The sequence below is a fragment of the Camelina sativa genome, chromosome 11 (genome assembly GCF_000633955.1).
Source record: "Camelina sativa cultivar DH55 chromosome 11, Cs, whole genome shotgun sequence".
Lineage (NCBI taxonomy): Eukaryota > Viridiplantae > Streptophyta > Magnoliopsida > Brassicales > Brassicaceae > Camelina > Camelina sativa.
This window is the reverse complement of record NC_025695.1, coordinates 32,496,729-32,504,340: the sequence shown is the minus strand read 5'-3', so window position 1 is coordinate 32,504,340 and position 7,612 is coordinate 32,496,729. Positions and strand designations below refer to the sequence as shown.

General features: G+C 39.2%; 1 long non-coding RNA gene across 1 annotated transcript; it reads right to left on the bottom strand.

Annotated features, from left to right (window-relative positions):
• On the bottom strand, window positions 2,006-5,761 carry LOC109127524. The gene is made up of 13 exons (XR_002034096.1): window positions 5,450-5,761; window positions 5,120-5,325; window positions 4,884-4,961; window positions 4,704-4,796; window positions 4,219-4,318; window positions 4,015-4,112; window positions 3,855-3,922; window positions 3,300-3,542; window positions 3,085-3,182; window positions 2,768-2,869; window positions 2,424-2,487; window positions 2,251-2,326; window positions 2,006-2,151 (listed from the first exon to the last, which is right to left on the bottom strand). It is a non-coding gene; the product is annotated as an uncharacterized LOC109127524 (long non-coding RNA).

Sequence of the window (7,612 nt, the reverse complement as noted above, 5' to 3'; positions counted from 1 at the left end):
AAAAAAAAAAAAAAAAAAAAAGAAACTTACATTGAAAAGAGAGTCTCGGAGTGGAGTTCAACATCTCGATGTTTGGAAGAAAAGCCTTGTGGTGCTATAGATTTCATGCCTAAGTATGTTTACGTGAGCTAAACATTGGTGTCTTTGAATCTCGTAAACAGATGTTAAACTCCATCTTTTGTTTAAAGCAGTTTTTATTATTTTTTTGTTGGTATAATTTCCGCAGAACTGTCCTGTTTTAGCAGATTAAGCTTATCAAAGGTTCACGGGGTTTGGAATCAACATTCACCAGTACTCAACAAACATATCTAAGTTTCACATGTTCTTATATTTCTATAGAGCTAGAGAGCTACAAGAAGCTTCTTACATCCACAAAGCTTTCTCGCAAGTACTCATCTTACTTCTGTTTTGGATTATTTTAACCACTAATTGATCTTATATGCTTTTACGACTTATCTTTCATTGATTTCAATCTCAGTTTTATGGAGTATAGTGATGATATTTCAATTGCGTTGAAGTCTTTGTAGTTATAGATTTTTTCACACTGAAAAACGGGTTGCTGTAGAAGAAATTAGAATTCATATGAACGTGATTTGTTTTAAAATAGAAGAAACTCAGGAAATTACAGGTTAATTCCTTAACAGAATCTTGCAAACTCTCTCATACTTTGCTTATATATACGGTCTTAATATCAATTAGAGCCAGAGAGCTACAAGAAGCTTCTCAAGAAACTGACTATAAGTTTCACACGTTCCTCTACAAAGAATCAATTAGAGTCAGAGAGTTACAAGAAGCTTCTTAGACCTTCTCCAACGGGGGGTTCATAGAGGGGTTGTTAGTGTTTTATGGGAAAAAAATAAATCAGAAGAAAAAAAAAAAGTTAAGGGAGCCTCTTATATAGTATACCCAAATTTGATCTAAGAGACTATACGTGTCACCATTCTGTTGGTCAAAGAATAGAAGAGAAAAAAAAAATTTTGCCCGATCAAATTTTTCTTTCATTTTCTCTCTGTCTCTCTCTCTTTCTCTCGCGATAGAAGTCCCGAATCGACAAAGGATGAAGATGGAATCGAAGGATATGGAATCAGAGGAGGTTGGGGTCGGAGGTGATGCGTAGCGGAGGAGATTGAATCGGCGGGGTGATGCGTAGCGGAGGAGATTTCGGGATTAGGTAAACGAATTAGGGTTGTTTGATTTTTGATCCCAAATTAGGGTTCTTTGATTTTTTGATCCTCTCTCAAGGTATCCCTTTCTCATTCACTCTCTCTCTCTCTTTCATTTGATTTCACTTTTAGCTTCTTCAGTTTTGTAAGAGGCTGTTGGGTTTGGCAGTAGAGCATGTCTCTTTTTCATACGACTTTGGACACAATTCCTAAAATGATGTTCCATTCTGAAGTAAAGATTGATGTTTGAGTGAAACTATAGCTATGGAGTGCATGATTCAATTGATATTGAACACCATTCATCATAGGTTCTGTTTTTTCAGATCGTTTTGGTCCTGTTTCTTATACCGAGATTTCATACTTGCAGGTGCATATCTCATTGGCTGGAGATAAACATATGTGAGTGACTTGGGTTTACCAGCGACAAATCATATCCTTCATTTGTCGAATATGGAACATTGCCAGGGAAATACTCGTATCTTGGTCAAGGAGAAAGCACCTACTACAGCTATATAATGTACAGGTCAGGGAAGATACATCATACAGTTTAAAAAAAGTGAATTAGGATATTGCTGCTACAATGTGAAGTATATGGCTTTTAAAAAAGTGAATTAGGATATGGCTTCTCTGTTTTTGTTGCAGTTTTTGTTGGAGATCAATCCTTGATTAATCCACAAATTGGCATCAACAGAGGAATTGAAGAAGAAGAGCGTGGATGTGTTTAAATGAAGAAGAAGAAGAGAAGTCACGATTGAAAGAAGAAGAAGAAGGATTAAGGTGTTGGGCCTGTTTTTTGGTTAATCAAGCCCATATGTTAATGGGTAGTTGTTAACTTATGAAACTATAGGTTAAAAGCTTAACCTAAGTATAAATATGTTGTAAGGTGTGTAATGAATGTCAAGAAAGCTTTAAGATAAGAGATGAGAGGCTGCTAAACAGTAATTATGAACATGGTATCAGAGCACGGTCGATTCCGGTGAGCGTGATTCTACAAAGTTTCATCGAACAAATGTCAACAAAAATGAAGGAAGTGAGAAGACAGTGTACAATCTGTAAAAAGAACAACCACAATGAAGGTGAGTGCTACCTTTCTCAAAACTATGAATCTCAGTTCTTTAGCAAGCAATTTAGACCAAGGAAAGGTTGTTTTGCCTGTGGAGAACCTGGTCACATAGTAAGAGAATGTCAGAAAAGGCTAATACAACCAGAACTAGAAGAGGAGTCTGGGTTGTTTAGTGCAGCACAAGTACTGAATCATACCAACAGTGATGAAATCTGGTTAATAGACAGTGGTGCCACGAGCCACATGACCAAAGAAGAAAGTCTGTTTACAAAAATAGATAAATCTGTTCAAATTCCTATCAGGATTGGAAACAGAGAGAGAATAATGACTACAAGGAAGGGAGACATTAAAGTGATGACCAAGAAAGGAGTAAGAGCTATCAAAGATGTCCTACTTGTCCCTGAGATAGATAAGAATCTTCTAAGTGTGCCACAGATGACAAGAAATGGCTATAAGGTCAGTGTTTGAAGACAACAAATGTACAATATACAATCAAGGAAGGGAAAAGATTGCAGAAGTAGAAAGAGTAAGAAATGCTTACTTGTTGCGAATGCAGTTAGCTGAGGAGAGTGTAAGAATGGCCAAACAAGAAAACTTGTCAGAACTTTGGCATAAACGTCTGGGACATTCTGGCTTCCACAACCTACACAACATGCAGGCAAATCAAATGGTCAAAGGCTTACCAAACTTTAAAGTAATTCAAGAGGTGTGTGAATTGTGTGTAAAAGGGAAACAATGCAGAGAAGAATTCTCGAGAATCTCAGAAACAAAGAGCAGAGGAGTGCTAGACTTAATTCACACAAACATATGTAGTCCAATGCAAACACCATCTTGTAATGGAAGTGTGTATATACTTACTTTTACAGATGATTTTTCACACATGTTGTGGGTGTACTTTCTGAGACTGAAGTCAAATACATTTGCCACCTTGTTCAAGAGTATGGTGGAAACTCAAACTGGCAAAAGAATAAAGAAAATCAGGTCAGATAGGGGAGGTGAATTCAAGTCAGAGAAATTCTCAAGATTCTTAGAAGAAAATGGCATAGACAGGCAATTCACGGTGGCATACTCACCACAGCAGAATGGTGTTGCTGAACGCAGAAACCGGACGTTGTTGGACATGGCAAGAAGCATGTTAAGAGATAAAGGAATGCCAGATGTGTTATGGGCTGAAACGATATTTAAAGCAACTTATCTTCAAAATAGACTCCCCACCAAAGCTCTAAACTAGAAAACACCACTTGAGGTCTGGAGTGGTCACAAACCCTCTGTGGGCCATCTCAAGGTTTTCGGCTGCGTTTGTCATGTGTGGATACCTGCAGCTAGAAGAAGAAAATTAGATGATAGATCTGAGAAGGCTGTGTTTATGGGATATAGCACCATAAGCAAGGGTTACAGAGTGTATATCTTAAGTACAAAAAGGATTGAAGTCTCAAGAGATGTGGTGTTCGAAGAACAAAAGAGTTGGAATTGGAAAACTCAAGAAGAAGTAGAAGAAAGAAATGATAACTTCCCCAATAAGACTAGTTCTGCTCAGAAAACCGATGAGGAAATGCCAAGGAGGAATGAAAACAGTCCAGATACAAGAACAAATATCTTAGATGAAAGACAAGGCATAAGTCCCATACCGTTTCAACTAAGTGAAGGAGAAACTGAGTCTGGGAGCTCTTCGCGAATTGTTCACAAAGTCAGAAGACTGGATGATGTGTATCATGATACAGAGGAACAAGAAGAAAATGTGAATCATGTTGCAGAAGCATGTTATCTTACCTGGGAAGAACCTTCTACCTTTGAAGAAGCTATAAACAGCAAGGAATGGAGGATTGCTATGGATGATGAAATTTACATCATCAACGAGAATGATACATGGGAGCTGGTAAGGAAACCTGAGGACAAGAAAGTGATTTCTGTCAAATGGATATATAAGGTGAAAACAAATGAGTGTGGTCAGATTCAAAAACTAAAAGCAAGACTGGTGGCAAGAGGGTTTACCCAAACGTATGGAGAAGATTATGGTGAAACGTTTGCTCCAGTATCCAGGCATGACACAATCAGAACTATAATTGCCTTGGCCTCCCAGCATAAGTGGAACCTGCACCAAATGGATGTGAAGTCAGCGTTTTTGAATGGAGAAATCACAGAGGAAGTTTATGTTGAACAGCCACCAGGGAGCAGAGAACATGGTATACAAGTTAAAGAAGGCGCTGTATGGATTAAAACAGGCACCTAGAGCATGGTATAGTAAGATTGACTCTTATTTTCTGTCACAAGGATGCAAGAAAAGTGATTGTGATGCAGCAATGTACACACTAGAATGTGAAGGTGAAATTATGATTATCAGTATTTATGTTGATGATCTCATCATTACAGGGAGCAGCGAGAAAATGATCAAACAGTTCAAGGAGAATCTGAGTAAAACGTTTGAGATGACTGACCTGGGAAAACTCAAATACTTTCTTGGGTTTGAGATTACTTACACAGAAAAGGGAGTGTTTCTGAGCCAAAGGAAGTATGCGCAGCAGTTGTTGGAAAATTTTGGAATGAGGAGCTGTAATCCTATGAGCACACCTCTAAAACCAGATGGGAAGGATCAAGATGAAAGTGAACTCTTGCCAAATGCAAGACTATATCGAAGCATGATAGGAGGACTATTGTACCTTGGAGCAACTCGGCCTGACCTTGCTTTTGCTGCATCTTACTTGTCTAGGAGTCTATCGAAACCTACTGAACAAAACCTACAAGAAGCAAAACGGGTGTTAAGATACATACAAGGTACTATAGATTATGGATTGAACTTTCATGAGACCAGTCAAGCAGAGTTGATTGGATTCTCTGATTCTGATTTGGGAGGTTGCAAAGAGGATATGCGCAGTACTACGGGTTTGTGTTTTACCTTGGGAAGTGCTGTGTTTACTTGGCAAACACAAAAGCAAGACACCATTGCACAATCTACAGCAGAAGCAGAGTATATGGCGTTGTGTGCGGCCACCAATCATGCAGTATGGTTGAAGAGACTGTTGGGAGAAATGAGAGTCGACACCACCAAGGCAGTTCCAATCTATTGCGATAACACATAAACCATAGCTATTGGGAAGAATCCTGTACACCACAAGAGAACCAAACACATTCAAATAAAGTATCATGTTGTCCGAGAAGCAAATAGAGATGGAGTGATTAATCTAAGACACTGCAGTGGGGAAGAACAAACAGCAGACATTCTTACCAAACCACTCGAGACAAAGCGGTTCAAATATCTCCGATGTAAACTTGGCGTAGTGCAAAACCCAACCCGAAGAGGATCAATTGAGAGAGATCACACACAAGCGTCTCAGGAGGAAGCAAACCTACACACAAAGGAGAAGATTCAGGAAATAAACATCAAAGGAAAACAAAAGGTAGATTGGAATGAAGCAGTAGCAGGTACAAGTAAAGTGATGGAATCAAAACAGACAACAGTACAAATAAGAAATAAAACAATGAGGAAGAAAGAAAACTTATCTGGGAGGGAGGAGATTGATGGCTTGAATCACCCGCAAGAGTATCTGCAGAACAAGGAGAATCATCAAACATTAGTTAAGATTTATGAGAATAAAAGAGGAGTCAAGCTAAGAGCCATATCTGAGAAAGTGGAGAGTCAGATCAAACCTGATAAGATGGTGAAGAGTCAGTCGACGAGGGAGCAATGGAACCAACCGATGAGCTATGCAGATGTTCTGAGAAAGGGTATCGTTGTGGAACAGAAAATCAATGGGAGCAATTAGGGGAAAAAAAAAAAACCTAGTGCCGAATTTGATGATTAATCGAAAGAATTGAGAGAGAGTGTTGGAGATCAATCCTTGATTAATCCACAAATTGGCATCAACAGATGAATTGAAGAAGAAGAGCGTGGATGTGTTTAAATGAAGAAGAAGAGAAGTCACGATTGAAAGAAGAAGAAGAAGGATTAAGGTGTTGGGCCTGTTTTTTGGTTAGTCAAGCCCATATGTTAATGGGTAGTTGTTAACTTATTAAACTATAGGTTAAAAGCTTAACCTAAGTATAAATATGTTGTAAGATGTGTAATGAATGTCAAGAAAGCTTTAAGATAAGAGATGAGAGGCTGCTAAACAGTAATTATGAACAGTTTTGGTTATGATCATTGTCTTGTAGGAACTCAATTTGCCAATTCTGATTTTGGATTAGACTAGAGCATGATTTTTTTTATTGTATTTTGATCCATAGTGTAGTGATCATCTGTGTTTCCAAAGAGGAATTTAGCCGATGTGCTACAACGGATTTTCTTTTAAGAGGTTCCGGGCCTAGGCCCGTACATCCCCTCATGCCAGGGACCAGAGCATTTTATATGGTCCCTTCCCAAGCGCCGTCCCTCGAACCGGCGACCTCTAGCTTTTGCCAGAGAGTCTTTACCAATTGAGCTACCGACGCTTGGTAACCGTATGCAATCCTGGGTAAGAAACTTAGCCACATCATGTGTTCTCTGCTCGTGCTCTCTAGAAACAAGGGACCATCTGTTTTTCTCCTGTTCCTTCTCAACAGAAATTTGGACAGGCCTCACGTCAAATCTTTTACCCAGCAGATTTTCAACATCATGGGAACACATCCTCTCGCTACTCACGGATGCTACACACAGCCCTGTCACATTATACCTCTTGCGCTACACTTTCCAGGCCACAGTCCACTCCATCTGGAAGGAACGAAATGGCAGAAGACAAGGAGAAGCCCCAAACCCTGCTCCTCTTCTTCTCAAACTCCTGAACCGGAATGTCAAAGACAGATTGCTCTCCATCTACACTCAAGGAAATGGTAAATATACGGCTGCAATGGAACTATGGCTCGCTTCAAGATAACTTTTTCCCTTTCATTGATTTTAATTTCAGTTAGATAAACAATTCAAACACTCTAAACAAAGCCGATGTAAAACGTTTTTTTCGAATAAATTTTACATTTTATTCAAAAAAAAAAAAAAAAATGATCATCTGTGTTTTAGTTCTTTGGCCATGCGCTGTATAAAGTCTTAATTTTGCCGCTTCTTATGTCAAGTGAGTATGTTTAGTCTAATTTGGTACTAATGATTGGTGACTGTCTACTATGTGAATGTTGTAGAGCTGCAGCTACAGCTTTATCCAAGAGACATGCTGATGCTTCATTGCCGCTTGCAGACCATAACATTGAGCTGGAAGAGCAAGGAGGTCATAAAGTACAGTTTGGAACGGAATTGCTAGTTCAACCGATCTGAGGCCTCTGAATTACTTGTTTCTCGGCCTCCTGAAGGTGCCGACAAGGTGAGAAGCGTAAACAGTATTGGTCAAGTTTACGTTTTTGATGCTGTTGGTCATGACAAGGTGAGTGATCTCTACTTTTGTCCCCTCCCCCCCCCCCCCCCTTT